This window comes from Brachycentrus maculatus, unplaced genomic scaffold (genome assembly GCF_059751285.1).
Source record: "Brachycentrus maculatus isolate JH-2025_06_01 unplaced genomic scaffold, ASM5975128v1 h1tg000586l, whole genome shotgun sequence".
NCBI classification, from domain to species: Eukaryota; Metazoa; Arthropoda; class Insecta; order Trichoptera; family Brachycentridae; genus Brachycentrus; species Brachycentrus maculatus.
Genome location: NW_028281326.1, coordinates 105,190 through 122,479, shown reverse-complemented (window position 1 = coordinate 122,479; position 17,290 = coordinate 105,190). Strand labels below are relative to the sequence as shown.

Below are 17,290 nucleotides of genomic sequence, written 5' to 3'. Positions count from 1 at the left end.
TTATTTGATCGTAATTTTAAGTCCACAAATAAATTTTACCATAAAACCATTTTCGAACACATAAAATCATTATTCCTGAAAAACCACATAAAACATTTTTTTGTAATTTTGCACGTGATGGGTGAATACTGCCATTTTTGTATGCCATGGTAATATAAATTACAAAATAATTAAAAAGTTTTCCATATTATAAATGCACTTATTTTATCCCATACAAAAGACAACCAAATTATCCCTTTCAATACAATTGGTTTTTGGTACAAAAAGGAATATCTGTATTTAATCCAAGCATATTATTATTTGGCGTTTTGTATGTTGTATTTTGTATTTAACGTAACTAAGAATTCGGCTGTGCATTTATTTAGCAAACCCATTATTCAGACGACCCATTTCTTTCTCTTTCTTCGTGTAAGATAATTATCGTGAGAAATAAGGATATGCATTTCGTAAAAAAGGCTTTATTTTCAATTAATGTCGCTCGGATAGATCGTTATGTTGATCAAGATCTCTTGTCACAAATACTAGAATACCTGAATTTATTTAAGACAAATAAATAACAACTTTCGACCGTTTAAATTGTGTTTGTTCCCGATATTTAAAAATGACAAAACACGTGTCACAATAGATTTTAAAAAACATTATTAACCAAGTAAAACTTACATACATTCAAAATGTGTTCATTCCAGTTAGTTTCAGTTTCAAGACATCGTTACTAATTTATTCTCTGATATCTGGGGACCTATATAATACAATGTGGAAGTTAGCTAGTCGAGTGCGGTAATGCAACGCTGAGTGCGTTTGACTTCGTTGCATTTCTCTTTTTATTACCTTCTATATATTCTTATCTAATAAAGCAGTAATATGCTTCACTCTGAGCTTCATCTTTACGTCATATGTATCCCATCAAATATATTATAAATATATCCTAGAATCTGGAGCACAGAACCTTAATATTATAGCAATCAACTGTTCGCCTTTAGATGCCATTCGCACCATTTTATGCGGATGGGGAATGAGAGAATTTTCACTTATCATAGCATGGTGGTACTCATATACTATTGAAGTGTATGGCACTCACATACATTCGTATAATTTTTTTTGTTATTACTTCAAGATTTATAACTTGAAGTTTTTAAATTTCAAGATATAAATCTTGAAATACAGCGCGACGATATTGCTTTAAACATTTCAATATATGTACCATATATTTGAATTTATTTTGTTTTTTTTTTTATTCACCATTGTTCCTTATCAGGGTTGTCATTGAAATAGCGTTGTAGAGAAAATTGTTCCGACAGTTTATTTTTAAGTTTGTGCATGTTTAACGACCAATAAAATTAAAGCCGCGACTGGGAATTTAAACAAAGGGAATTTGTGAAATAAAAGCTCTGAAACGAAACACCATAACTAATAAAAGTGCAGCGTGTAAGGATATTTATACCGTCGGCCCTGAAGTCCATTTGTGTGATGCATTGTATAGCGAACTGCATCTGGGTTTTTGATTTTCACCATAGGTTTTAAGTATTTATTTTTAAATTATTTTTGACATCTCAACATAGATGAAGAATAATAAGTCTGGGCATTTTCTGCAGCCAGTTTGTGGTATCTATCCATTTTTAATATGAATTTTACTTGGTAAATACCACTATTTAATAAAAAAAAATATAGTGATACGTATTTTGATGCATTCCGCATAGAACGATACATGTTTTATCAAGATCAAGTTGAGACAGTTGTAATTGATATAATAATTGATATCTCCACATAGATGAAGAAGAAAATGGAAGTTTGGGCATCACAGTGCTGGTTAAAGTGATCACTTTACACACGTGTAACATTCACCAATTCTACCCATGATTGACAACTACACATATGCCATATTGATCAAACTCTAAAAACTGTGTGCGAGAGTTTACTAGAGACATCTATGGTGGGATGAGGAAATCTTTTATCATGCAGAAACTTACATTTGTATGTGAGGTCTGAATCCTGGATTATATTCACATATTTGAGAAACGCTTGAAAACAATTTTTTTTATCATTCGAGGCAACTGGTAATTTCTTATTATGAAAACCTGTGCCAGATTTGCCTAAGGATCTCTTTACCGTCATATGTTTGAAAAAATTCATGTTTTAATAAATGCGGTATTGGTGACTTATATTAAACATGTCATCGAAAATTGAGTCGGTTATCGTAAACAAGTTTTTCTTCTCACGTCTCCCCACACACTTACGTAAACGTGTTTTTCGGTTTTTGTTGATATTTTTAATATACCATTCATTTAGGCCATTCGGTCATAACGTCAGTTGGTACAAATAAATGTATGTACCTTCATAATATTACGCTACCTTTCTTATTTTTGCTTTTAAAAAAATACCGTTTATACTTGCTTTCGGTAGGAAAATTATATAGGCAAAAATTATTATTATTGGTAGAAAATGTGTCTATACTATGTGTATACCATGTGTGCTAGCCACGTGTTTTCTCAGCCAATGCTTTCGTTTTATTGTTAAATTATTGAGTTTAAAAAAATATATATATAAAATTGATTTGGGCATTTGTTACATGCTTATTTACTTAGTTATTTATTTTGTAGTATTTTTTTTACTTGGTTTTGTGTTTTTTTACATCAAAACATGTTGAACTTAAAAACACATTTTTCGTATCAGGGTTGCATGCAATAGATCGTCGATGGTATCATAAAAGTGTCTAGATTAAAAATTAATTTCTCTACAAATTAATATTTTCAACAGTTTTTTTTAAAAATAATGTTGCCAATTCATTTTTTTATTAAATGCCGCTGCTGCTCATGAATGAGCATCAGCGACGTGAAATTTTCATTGAATTTTCATTGAAAATTTCACTTGTGTTTTTACTGATAGTCGCAACTTAAACCTAGTCTCAATATTTGTCCAAATGGGTATAATTTTTTACTATTATTCTCCTGATGTCTCTGTTTTCCTGGTGCAAAATTTGCCATCGTAATATTGTGCCCTCGCGCGATTAATCTGTTAATCCTTTTTTCTTCGTTTTAGTGACCCTTCCGAAGGTTCCAGTCCATTGCACCTTAAGGTGGATGGATCTTATTACCTCATATTGAATGAACCCTTTTTTAACGTCTACCTGCTATCTCGCGCAGTGGCCTTTGTTCCGACCGGATGTGGTCTGTGGAAAAAAGAATTAAATCGATCGAGTGGTTGAAAATTGAAGTTTGATTAACTGTCCGGCGTTGCTACCACTTCCTGCGGCGTCCAGGTACTTTTCTGCATCCGGAAAAATTCTCACACGCAACTTTTTTTTCGTTTTATTCCCTTTTAAGCAACTCATCGGGCGAGTGTGTTTTTTTTCAGGCGCAAACGTACTCTATATACCAAGACCTTTTTACACATTCAATATTTGTAAGTTTTATAAAAACCATCGTGGGAACAGTTTTTTGTTGTTTAAAGTTGGATTCAGTTTCCGGACGTTTTATTAGCATCCAGAAATGCACTTCCTATTGATAAATATTCTACCAATTGGCGTAACTATCATAATTTTTACGTACGATAATAGAAAAAAATTGAAAACTGGACTTTGTAAATGTTTTTTTTGTGTAAAATAAAATAAAATTCACTTAATATTTTTAAGCAGTCTATTCATTAATATGTCAAATTTAATTGAAAAAAGTTAAAAGACATTTTTGTTACTCATTGAATCATCATTCATTGTATGCGTGGCGTATGTTTATTACTACATATGAGTAATGTAAATTTATTGTATTCAAAAAGAATATGAGAGAAATATTGGACATTGGACATACATAACAAGGCGCTGGACAGCCTTCTCGCCTGCTTCAATAATATAGCGAATTTATTAGTAGCAGCGCTGTGATTACAAAGTATGTGAAGTGTACAATGTATCAACCTGCAAATACCAGGATAACATATTGGTTTGGAGGTATCGCTCGATTCTTTCGCTGGCTTAAATTTCTTTCCAACATTGTTTATTGTTTTCCAGTCTCAACTCGTAGCGTCCGTTATCAGGAGTACATGAAATGAGAAGTATGTGGGTGGCTTTGACTGTTTGAGCAACAACTACCATGTATGTAAAACATCAGAATATGGCTGTACAAATCAATGTTTAGTCATAGGTATCAAATATATTTTGAGATTATTTACATTATTCTTTATAATCTTATCTTAACTTTTTTTATTCAAACACCGGAAATTATGTCCAGGTGGAATTACGATATGTATCGATTTTTCGCGCTCATATCGAATTTCTTGGGAAAATTTGTAATAATAGAAATGAAAACTGGAATTTGAAAATTACTTCTTTGGCCCGATTCTATGATGATGGATTTCGTTTGGTCCAAGTACCAGGCGCGCAGAAGAGCCACTGGGTGTTGGGGTAAGCAGCACTGACCTGCCGCACACAGCCGTGACTCGGTCACCGGCTGAGTCACAGACATACTGCCCCCCACCACCTCATGGATTTAATACGCGCTACATACAACCGTCGCGTCGAGTATACCTACATGTCCACGCCCCCCCCCCCCGCACATCCAATACATAGACAACACGATACGTTTTATAGTGTGTACTATTTTTAACTCATGCTTCCCTGATACCGCGTATCGTCAATTGTTCAGCAATAATGTTGAATGAAGCAATCAACAATGAGATGACGTTTCCCTCTTTTGGTTCCTTTCAAAAGAGGTATACAAGAATCTTTCATTTTAATTCAAATGAAATATATCTTTTAAAATAGTCTGTAGAAAGAAGAAACCCTTACAACACCTGCCTTAAATATTTGGAATTTAAAAGCCAATAAAAAACTTGAATATGTCTTTATGAAAGGTTTTATACCTGTGTGTTTTGCTATTATGTTTCGGTCATTTATCCACCCTGAACAACCCCTCTCGAGGTGATGCTGATTTGTAGGTTTATTGAAACCCGGAGGTCTAGCCAGCCCTTAAGTTTTTTTTATTTGTTGATTTGACTTTGGTTACAGTTTTTGGAAATCGCACCATTTATTCACTTGATATTTGTTCTTGTCCAACTGATAAATAAGACTATTCTGATTGCAGATTAAATTACCGCGTTACATTAAGTTTAACAACTTTATATTACCTGAACAAAATGACCGGCATTGACCGAACTCGTTGAGAGCTGAGAGCATAACTCCTCATGGCAGGTTTTCAACCGACAAGAAGGCTTTCATGAAGAAAACTTGAGGATAAAATGAGCTTCGAATAACTTCATCGCAATAAAGGCATTTCAAATGCCTCGTGGATAAAGGCTTATATAGAAAATTGTTGCAATTTGCATTAATAGCGGACATTTAGATAGCACCAGTTTGAAATATTATATGTACATAATTATATGATTTTAGCTACTTGGTGGATTTCAGTGTACCTTCTCTTGCATTGCTCGATGTTGTCTGAATGAGTCGCCTTGTATTATGTTGATGTTTACAAATTCTTCCAAGAAATATCACATGACTTGCGAGATTCTTACTATACATGTGGAAGAATATAAGATTACCCCCAAGGAGGTTACTTTTATATAATAAAGCCAATAATTTCCTTCACAATATAAAGATATTAAGTGTGCAATGTTTGAGATTTATTTTAAATACCGGTATACTTTACGAATTTTTTTAATGGAAAACATTTTGTGAAAAGTTAATGGACGAGTATATTGGCTGGCTTTGAGAATCAATATATCCAATTCGCAATTAATGTCGCTTTGTTTTCTCTGCCTTCCCCTTTACGGAGCTTGTGTGATGTGTTGAAGGTAGGCACGTATGTATGAGTGGAATGTTTGAATTCTATAAGTCTGAGGTCACCCAACAAGAGTGCATCATACTTCGCCGTACCAGAATCTCGTTCGGAGGATTTTGACCCGCGAATTATATATTTTTTATAATGTCGGTACATTTACTTCAAAACACGTATTGACCGCTGAATATATTAATGCCATTGACGTTCGTTCTACAACAATCGAAAAATAAAAACAAAGAGAATCAAGGCACTAAGATCCTGCAAGTTTTTTTGCTAAGCAAGTTGCCCTACTCCGCACGGCTAGAATACCAATAGCCTTACACGATCGAGTCTATTAATTTTAAACCAGCTCCTAGCACTTGTACCGTGGAAGCGACTCCTTGTCGATCTTGACATCTGTTCTTGGTGGTTTTAATAGGTTTGTATTTATTTTCAGCGCGACAGATGTCTTTGCTTTCGTAAGCTGAGCTACGGGAGGAAGTATATAAAAAGTTTACCTAATCTATCCGAGTCGGAGCGAGAAGATAACTTTTCTTTGGGTCCTTCAAATATTTACTCTTGGTACCGTACAATTCACTGCTAGACGCGTTCAAAAATTCAAAGCACAACATTTCGTGATTTTGGATATGTGACTAATTTCAAGAGCTGAATTTACTTATCGTCTTAGAACAATGCAATTTAAGTAAAATTTACATTTTAGCAATTAACTACTGATAAAAAGGTCTATCATACGCACATTCTACCACCATTTTATTTCATTTTTCCTACACCATAAACTCACGAATAACATATTTATGACATTAGATTCAAAGAATTAAAAAAAATATGCGAATGTAATTTTATTCAATGTGTACTGTAAAAATCTGTATTTTTTTTTGTTAATTTGTGATCCCCTCAACCACGACTATTTGATTACATTTTGGTGCAATATTTTTAGTTATTCGGTTTTCTCTTTTAAAAAAATATGTTGATTTAAGAGGTTTGTTTTGTAATTTCATTAAAATAACAAATTAAACGATAACTTGACAGCAAAAAAATATATAAAGAGAGTAGCTTGTTGTAGCCATACAAGCTAAACAACAAATGTCACTCGTTATTTCAGTACAAGTTCAGATATGTTTTTTCTTCTACTATACAACGTTTTTTTTATTCAGATATTGCTGTTTGTATCACATATTTGTTGAGTTAATGATTTTATCAATAAATTGTTATTTTTCACCACGATTTAATAAATAAATAGTTCACGTTCTCGTTAATTTGTTGGTTATGTTAACATTTTTTGATTGGGCGAGATCTTTAGGCGATGAATTGATACGGCATGGCTGTGTGCACGAAATTGGTTCAGACGAAGGATAAAAGGTGATCCCAATTTTTTTCTTTGCCTAAATGGAATTCGAGACCCGACCATCAAATTATAGCTTACCTTTGCACATACGCCGATAGGGATTTTCAATTGGACGAAACCATCGGATCTTTCTTCCTCCGAGACCTAATGACTCTTAGTGCGTGTAGGCAGCGAATATAACAAAACATACTAATAAACTTGCACATATCGTAAGTAAATACTAACAGGAAAATGTAAAGAAAGACCTGAACATAATGTTTGTGAATAGGATATTTTAACAATTGATTCGGCAGTCATTTTATAATAATATATCTATTTGTGATTTAAAAAAAAGTATTTGGTAAACACGCGTAAACAATTTATTACACATATGTACTGAACTTTCGATAGCATTTCTAGCACTAAAATAGGTTTCAATAAAAAATTAAACACTTGTTTAAGACCTCTTTTATGAGTTATATTATTGTAAATATAAACTATAGATGTTTTCAAAACTAGTCGGGTTTCTAATATTAAACTCACAAAAGTGGTATTATACAGGTGTCTTATTTGTATACGTAAATCATCATGTTATTCCTTAAACTTAATTCCAAAAATAGGTTTTAAAAACAAAGCATTCGATTGATTTTGTAGCAACTTATTTCAGCTGCTAAAATTTTCGAATAAAATAACAACTATGTAATTTTATTCTATAAAATACAGTTCCACCTAGAAACGTCAGTACAAAACTTGAATCTAATTAAAATTATCGATTGTTTATGAGTTTTGATCAATTAACGTGATACGTATAAAATGAATTCCATTGATATGTATGTCTTGCATTTTATCCTTATATTTTTCATGAGTGGTCTTTAAAATGATGTTCATTTGATGCATTGATTTTTTGTGCATTCTTTTGTTTTCTGTACGATCTGAGTTTTGATAGTTTGAGTTTTGATTGTCTTTTGTTATCCGGAATTGTTAACTTTTCAACTTTCCTTTTCCGCCATGGCCAGGAGTTCAGGAGCGGTGCTTAGCCAGTCGGAGATCCTCCCCGAGCGAGTGTGAGTGTGTGTACGATTATTTCCCAGACGGGCGCGGGATGTTGAACTTCTGGTCTCAAGGTCCGGAGGGAATGAGAGCGGAACACCGAGAAAGGGACGAAGGGAGTACAGAGTAGCCAATAAGAATGCACCGCTGCAATTTGGAAACGTGCAATTAAAATAAATAAAAAAAGACAAAAGAGTTCGTTGAACGTCGACATGTTTAATATTGCGTCTAAATTCCGAGATGGTTTTGGACCGCCAAAACACACGTCATCAAAATATGTCGATTTTGATGGATATCAATTAATAAAATTTACGTAGTTAACAAAAAAACTGTTAACTTTATTTTATTAGCATTTCTTATTTCATTTCAAGTAGTTTCGTAAATTACATGCTTTTTATTGATTAAATTTGTAGTGTAATAGCCAGCACGCTCGGCTACCATACTGGAGGTACCGGGTTCGATTTCCAGGGGGGGGATCAAACAAATACAAGTGATTTTGTTCACTTTAATATTCATTCAATATTACCCTAGACCTGAAGCGGAGATCACCTTTCCTTAATGTGCTAACGATCAAGATAACACTGTATTTATGTTGGTGTGCGATGCAGGGCCCTATGCACCATCGGGTGCGGATAAGGGTTTGAAGAAGAAAAAGAAGATTATTAATGAAAATTTAAATTCGTGATATGACGTCATGGGTGAATAAATATAAAAATGCCTATCTATCATTTATGATAGTAAATGACTATCACTAATTACTGTCAATCCATAAAACTAACAAATAAAGTCTATTTTTTTTAATGTTTCTTTTATGCCATTTATGCTTTTAACATTGCTCTGTTAATCCTAAATAATGAGGGTGTAAACGAATCTATTTATTTTAGAACAATCTCAGATATTAAACCTTTAAGAAAAAAACGAAAAAAAATATCGTCTCGGTTACAGGCCACGTATTTTGGGCCACGCTGTACAATTAGGGCAAAACTGGAATGTTCTTTATTCCAGCAAGGGAGATGGAAGATTGTTATGCACTTTTTGTATGGACCAACTCTGTGGTTAGACAGGGATAGCCGCATGAGAGAATTGCATCAGTTGATTTTATTTCACCACACATAACTCTCAAAAAAACTCTTTCCCTTCAAAATATATTTTTCTGATTCAAATTCCAAAACCATGAAAATTGGCAGCGAAATTCTTAAGTATTTTGTAAGAAATGTTTTGCTATATATTGGTATTAAGTTATTTTAGTAATTTAAAAAAAAAAACTATGTTTATCCAGACAAGGATAAACATAGGAAGCTGACCAAAAAACGGAATATAGTATTGTCATTATTTATATAGACATGGATATATAGACTGTCTATGTCATTATTTATATAGTCATAGACAGTATGGCTAATGCCATGTAAGTAAAAATAATAATTGCAATACAAGTATTCCTGAAAATAAGTTTGAAAAAAGCTGAATGAAAAATGCGGTTTTCTTGTATTTTTTTTGTTATTTATTTTAACACAAATTAACGGAAAGCGAAAAAGATGTGCAGTTTTTTTAATATATTTTTTGGTACTTCCTTGTTTATAAGAAATGTTGTATACTTATTTATAAAATTATAATTGAGATCTTTGTATTGAAAAGTTCCATCTATGTTTTTTCTCTTACTGTGATCTATTTTCTTTTCAGACCAAGAATATTCTGTGAACAAACCCTGTGTGGCGTATTCGTGCATTGTCAACTGTTAACTTCACTGCGTTTAATATGTGTAAAAATAATATTAAATTATAATCACAATAAGTAATTGGAAAATACAAGTATTAATGTACAATATATATTTATTCTCATTCTACTACATAAGATATTTTTTATTGAAAGTAGGTATAGTTAGTTAGCAACAAAATAGTTTAAAAAAAATATAAACACTAATTTTTAATGGACTAAGTTCAGAAAAAATCGTCGATTTACAGCGCTCAATTCAGTATAAAAACTTTATTAGCTGAGTGCGCAAATTATCGAAATCTTCAGAGTTTTTATATGTGTTTTTAATGAGTGTGAAATATAAAAATGTAGGTATTAACTAAAATCATTTTATGCTATAAAACAATTACTAAAAACAAAATGATATTTTAATAATAATGTAATGATTTATTGATAAAAGCAGTTTATTTGGTTCGTTTCTGATGTTTATTGGCTATGAAACATATTCATTCTTAGCACCTTTCGCTATTGTAATTTTCTCCATGAGTTGGCACTATTGTAACCGACAATGGCCTCTCCCAGCGCCAGTATGTCAGGAGCAAGGATACGCTATACAGGCTTATGTACGTTTCAATAAAAGTCCTTAAAATTCATTCATAGCGCGGAGTTATACTAGGCAGGGATGATGCTCGCTTGAATAATTTAACCACATCTGTTCGAGTTGTAAACTGCGAGTAAATTTGTAATACGCTCGGTAATTTTACTTTTCGCTCACTCCTTTCAAGAACGTCATAAACCAAAAAACTTGATTTTTCAGTAGAACGTTTTAAAAGTTTAAAAATATAATACGATGTATTAAAAATAAATATCAAGCCACTTACTGAACTGTTAACTATGCAACAGATCTTTTTAGGTAAAACCTGAACTTTTTTTCTCCAATTGAAAAATATTTATAATATTTAAAAAAATAATTAAACAATACATTTTCTTCAAAATGCAAAAAACAACACTTTCTGCCCTAAAGCGGGTAAATATTAAGTTAAAAATATGCCACTTTTGCTGGGATATGGTAACTTTTCTGGGCATTCCGAAAACATGCACAACTGAAAATTGACGATTTTTGATTTTTGACGTTCTTGAAAGGAGTGAGCGTTTTATGTATGTCTCGCGAGTGTTATTCGGCTAAACTGTATGCGGTGTTATGATTGAAAGATCGTGTTTGGGCTAAATTTAAATATTAGCCAGAATCACACGGATTGAAACCGCGAGTGAGGTGATGTCAGACAAAAATAATCAGATGTCTTGCCTCCTTTTCTCGGAAGCTCGCGTTGAGAGTGGTCGGAGTAACCTAGGTATTGACCCTGGTACATTCAGCGAGCAGGGCAATGCCTTAACCGCTGAGCATCGATCGCCTCATTAGTGCCTTACTGCTAAACCCCTCGAGTGAACTCGATAGTGCAATAGACTTGCGTAGCAATAACGCGATATTGTTCTAATCGCTGACGATTCGCTGAAACATTTATCTGTACTTTGTTTTTGTTGCTGTCGTAAACAATGACTACCGGAAATCACCGAAAAAGCGACAAATGTCGAGATAATATCGAATTGAGATCCGTGAATCAATTCGTTGCCATTTTACTATTCCTGCTTTTTATTCTCAAACTAAAACGTCTTATTTAATTGATTGGATAAAAAAATACTAAAATTAATTTTATAAAATTTTCACTCTTATTCAATTACCCTTATTACCCTCAAGCGGAGGGCTGATAACCTTTCTTTCGCGTGTTGGCGACCATGATAACACTGCGTTTGTATGATGCAGTGCCCTATGCACCATCTGGTGCGGATATGGGTTTTAACGAAAGGTGTAAAGTACGATTGGTGTAAAGTACGATTGTAAAGTATTTTACACCAATTGGTGTAAAGTACGATTCATTTATGAAATAAAATATTCGAGGACTCGCTGAGGCCCTTATTTTGAATGACGCTCATTGAACGCGCGTATGCAGTTGACAAAATAAGTTAAACGTATTAATTGAGTGGACTAAAATGTGTTGCGTACATTGTTATGCCATATCCGCTGCAGACTAGTTCTCGTCTCGATTGTTTTGTACTTCGCGGTATTCGTGTGTTGATAAATTTCCAAGAATTAAATTCGTCCGTGGGTTTTGACCCGTGAAAAAGGCTGAAATAAAATGGCAGAATTATTGGCCGGCAAAATTTACAAAAAAAAAACTTAGGTCTACATCAGATCTGATCAGTTTATTATTTATCCTTGAGGCGAGCGTGCGAACTGTGTCCTGTGGTTTAAAAAAAAGATATGTCTTACATTTCCCGCGTGTTTCTGTAATTCAATCACGGAAAGCGAATAGAACCGAAGTCCAGTTTTACGTAATATCGGTTGTATGACTGAATATTGTCATATTACTAATTACATTAAATTTTAATAAATATTAGGTAAGGACTGATTCAGAGATATGGTCGATTATTGTTTATTGTTCGTATGATGTGTGTGATGTCAGATAACATAGTATTTAACGCAATTACATGTACTTACTGCTCGGATACTAGAAGAATCTAGGTTCCAGTCCTGTAGCAATTTATAATTTCCTGTGACGTAAAATAATTCATTTTAGATTGATGTATACAATATTTTTCTTCAAACCCTTATCCGCACCCCAATGGTGCATAGGGCACTGCATTATATAAACGCAATGTTATCTTGATTGTTAACACGCGAAGGAAAGGTGATCAGCTCTCCGCTTCAAGTACCAGTTCATCAAGATGTATACAATACCGGATCACAAAGAAAGCTACCATTTTTTTTTAATGTTTTCCGATTTTTTTTTATATTGGAATCTGGGGCTTTTTGATATCGTCGATTCAAATTAAGTATATGAAGTTGTATTTATTCTAATCAGCTTCACAGGCGAGATGGCATCGTTTTGTATTGTGTGACAAGATAAACCTGGCCAGTTTTACTGACTAGAGTAATTAAATTAACAGATTCATGTTTGTAGTATGTATTTATTACGTGTCGTATTATATTTATTATATCGCGGTATATGAATTGCCCAGGGGCAATATTCCAATGAGGAAACTGAGCCAGTGTCGTTGAACCACGAAAACAGCAAAAAAAAACAATTCGCAAAGGTTGTTATTAACAATTATTTCGGAAAACGTGTGTATTGACCATAGCGAACTAGCAATTTACTACGATGTTTTATATAATAATAATATTTAAACTAGGATTAACCAATAATAATTGTAACATATTATTATATTATAACACTTACATATACATATTACATCGTGTATAGACAAAGGATGTATTTTTTTACATTTTATTTAGCATTGATATCTCACTTTGTAGTAAAGTCTATCTTTGTATCTCACTTTGTAGTAAAGTCTATTTATATATTTAAAAAAAAATATATATTGAATGTTAAAATCAAACAATGATTTTTTTAGTGTACTAAATTGTATTTTATTGTTAAAATACACATAATTTTTTTTTGCAAATTGTTTCACCTCGTTATTGCATTTTCAAACGAATGTCGCATGTGACATTCTTTTGAAAATGCCATTACAAGACGAAAAAACTGCTAAAAAATTAATGTGTTTTTAACTATAAAATACAATTTATTAGATTTATATTATCCACTGACACTTCGTGATGGAATTGCATTTTTAATATATTATTAGATTAAAACCAATATTTTTAGCTTTTCCACTTTATTTTTATTTGACCAGCGACCGGGTTTCGTCGTTACCGACATCATCAGACCAGTCTGATGATGTCGGTAACGACGAAACCCGGTCGCTGGTCAAATAAAAATAAAGTGGAAAAGCTAAATATATTGGTTTTAATCTAATAATATATCAATTTATTAGAGCCAAAAAATCAGTGTTTGACATTTAATATATAAATAAAAAAAATGTTTTTTGATGTTAAAATTACTATGTATTTATTAATTTCATAACGGTATCACATCAAAGAGGACAGGCAGGTTTTTTTTCAGATTTTTAACAGAAACATAAAAACCAAAAGCGAAATTAATTAGACGATAATTAAATAACCTCGAGACTGGCTTAATTATCACGTTAAACCCAACTCACTTCGTTTATCGAAGACTATGTGAGATAGTTTTAATTTAGAAAAAATACTTGGAACTGGATATTTTTTGATGTTCCTGATCTAAGAAAATTTTGCAGATTTTTTAATGCTCTAATTCATTTACAATCTATCTCAGGACGAATGGTTTTTATTATTTAATTTGAGATGTTTGGAATTGATAAAATCATTAATTATAGCTTGTAAACTTGTACTTATTTTTTTTTAAATACATAAGGGGAGGTGTATCTATACCGTGTTATTTCTGAAACGTTTTCAGAATGTGCGTATGTCAGACGGAAATTTGACTCAGGAAAAAAAACGGAAATTATCTGATAATAAAACAAGATAATAAAACAATAAGACAATAAGACATTAAAACAATAACATTTTTACTAATGTTTTATTTTATAAAAATGGTCGTATTTATTTATTCATCTAAATGTCCGCCTCCGTAGTGTAATGGTCAGCACGATCGGCTACCGTTCTGGAGGTCCCGGGTTCGATTCCCAAGGGGGGTAAAATAAATATAAGTGATTTTTTCACTGTCATATTTATTCAATATTACCCTGGACTGGTACCTGAAGCGGAGGGCTGATCACCTTTCCTTCATGTGTAAACGATCAAGATAACACTGCGTTTATATGACGCAGTGCCCTATGCACCATTGGGGTGCGGATAAGGGTTTATTATTATTATTAAATGTTCTACAATGTTTTTCATGAGTATGTATCATATATGCTATATTTTATGATGTCTACATAATGTTTGCCTAGGAAATCTATATTACTGATTTTGAAAAATAGTTATAGCGAGAATTTAAAAGTAATGTTGAAAAACCACCAAGAAAGAAGATGAAGGTTTTTTTTTTGCATATCTGTAGTAATTGGATCAATTGCCGTTCGTGAAATAAACTAAAAAGGTGTGTAGTTTAAGATGTGGTATAAATTCACTTTGAAAATATTGGCTGCCATTCTGCAGCGCCGGTCAGACGCAGTCGAAACCTACATGCCATTTTCTATTGACAGGCAATGAAATAAAACCGTTGAAATGTTTTCAAAATATGACACATTTATGGCCACCGTCATCGCTTGAGCGCTTTCGTTCCGCAATAATTGACTGCCGACCAGTGGTCCGCCAATTCTGGCCAGACGATGTTCCCACACGGAGACGGCGATGCACTCGGCCACAGATGCGATTTTATTAGGTTCACGGTCAAACTGCACGCAGGCGGCTGCACTTAACCCGCTGCACTTCACGTTGCACGTTTAATCTCTAATATTTATTGCACGCTTTGTTTTGTTATCTCCTTGTTTTGTTGACTGTGAAGTATGCCGCGGACTGACGTTCCTCGGGTGTAAGCCGTGTGAAGTATCCAAAGCAACGTGGCTCGAGTTATGTATATGAAGTCTGAGTAGTAAGCGCATGTAGCATGACGCGAACTAACGTAGCCTGAGTTGTAACCTGCATGATGGATGACGTGACCCAACATATCCCGAATTGTAAATGTTTGAACAACATCGACTGATTTTGGGAGTTGTATGGCGCGAACTAACATATCTCGAATTGTATTATAAGCTGCAAATATCTTGTTTCTAACTGTCCTAGCGGATAAAATTGCTACGCTAACTATGTAATAATATGTAGAAAAATTTATTTTACTGTCATTCCTACCGCTAAATTCAATGGGATCCTTCAACGCCATCTATAATAATACCCTTTTATTCCTGTTGCGTAATTGAAAATCCGAGCCGACGCCCATTTTACTTCCAATTTTTTTTTATAGACAACTTTTTACTACATCATTCACGATTCGCGTAGTAAAAAAGTGTGTAATGGGTTAGCGCGACTCTTCACTGAGCGGGAAGGACGACTTAAGGCTCAAATTGGCTTGCAACGGAGCGAGGCAGACAGACCTCAGTTGAACGTACCTCCGGGAGGCCGTCAATGATTCGAAATCGAAAGTGCTCCCTCCTCGTTCGACGAATATGGCCCTTACGTACGCGGAGGAGCACTACTCCCGAAGGCGGGAAACCAGTCATCAAAGGATTATAGATTACCATTTTTTCTAAAAATACATTATAGAATATTTAACTTATTAATAACTCAGTTTATCACCTGACTTCGCCGGGGATTTACATTTTGTATACGATTATTCCATTTATGTCGTATTTCATTGGAAGTATAAGTGTGTTTTAACAGTCGAATTTTCTGCGCACTTGCTTATTAGTTTTTTTACATCGAATATTTTTTTCTTCGGAATATTCTCTTATATTTAGGCCGTTAAATATATATTTTAAATCTTCGTACACAGTTCACGCTACAAATGAAAAATCATTTTTATGCGTACGATTTCTAATCCCTATTGATATCAAAATAAATCATTTGATTGATTCGAATATATTTTATTAATATATTCGAATAGTGTCGGGTTGTGGTCCCGTTGTTGCTGTCGCGGACTCTTGAGTCAGAGTTTCTCGGTTCGAACCCACTCTGCCACAATTTGATACCTATTTCTAATAATGAGCCGCTTAGGCTCACAGAAATAGTATGAAATTGAAGTATTTTTGTGAATGATAAAAACACTAACATTTATATAAACTTTTTGAAATAAAATAAAAATAAAGGTTGAATTTATCATCTTTAAGTGAAAAAAGTTTTACATTTTAAGATTTAGATTTTAACATGATACCACACACACAGATTTTTACCACACACACAGGATTTTAGCATAATTGATTGTTTATAAGTATTTTTTTAAATAATAAAAACACAAATAAAAAGTATTTTTGTTTTTAATATTAAAAAATAAAAAACCTGTAAGACTAATCGGCTGTCCAAACTTAAAACACAGTAAGGGACATTTTTTGTAGTACGTTTTTTTTGCATTGTTGAACTAAGTAGAATCTACTGAGTCCAAAAATGCAAAAAAAAAACGTACTACAAAAAAATGTCCCTTACTGTGTTTTGAGTTTGGACAGCCGCAATGAGTCTCGCAGACTCGGTGGTATTGGAACAACAACCGCTTGTGGAAAAAGTGAAAGATTTCGATTTTGGCGGGATGGGTTTTTCGGTGCATTTTCCGCCATTTGCGCATAGGCCGCGCGCAGTGCTGCCACCCTGCCCATTGTGTCCGCGCCGGCCAACTCGAGCGGAAGAATGTTGCCAGGTAAGTTTTTTTGCGCCGGGTCCAGAAACCGAGGGTAGGCGAGGACGGGCGGAAGGGGCCGAGGCGGCATAGTAGTATCGGAGCTCGAAACATCTTATGGCTTCTGCGATCCTGGGATCGCGGAGAGGAAAATGGACCATCAGATCAATAGTCGATCAATCACCTGCTACGTCATC

The 17,290-nt window shown here is 33.6% G+C and overlaps 1 protein-coding gene and 1 long non-coding RNA gene across 2 annotated transcripts in view; both read left to right on the top strand.

Moving 5' to 3' along the window:
- LOC148301270 (RNA-binding protein MEX3D) overlaps window positions 1–17,290 on the top strand; it is a 72,240-nt gene that overhangs the window by 26,170 nt on the left and 28,780 nt on the right. The gene's annotated exons all lie outside the window — the stretch shown is intronic.
- LOC148301271 (uncharacterized) lies at window positions 3,815–5,191 on the top strand. Its single transcript, XR_015838818.1, has 3 exons — window positions 3,815–3,878; window positions 3,998–4,081; window positions 5,070–5,191. It is a non-coding gene; the product is annotated as an uncharacterized LOC148301271 (long non-coding RNA).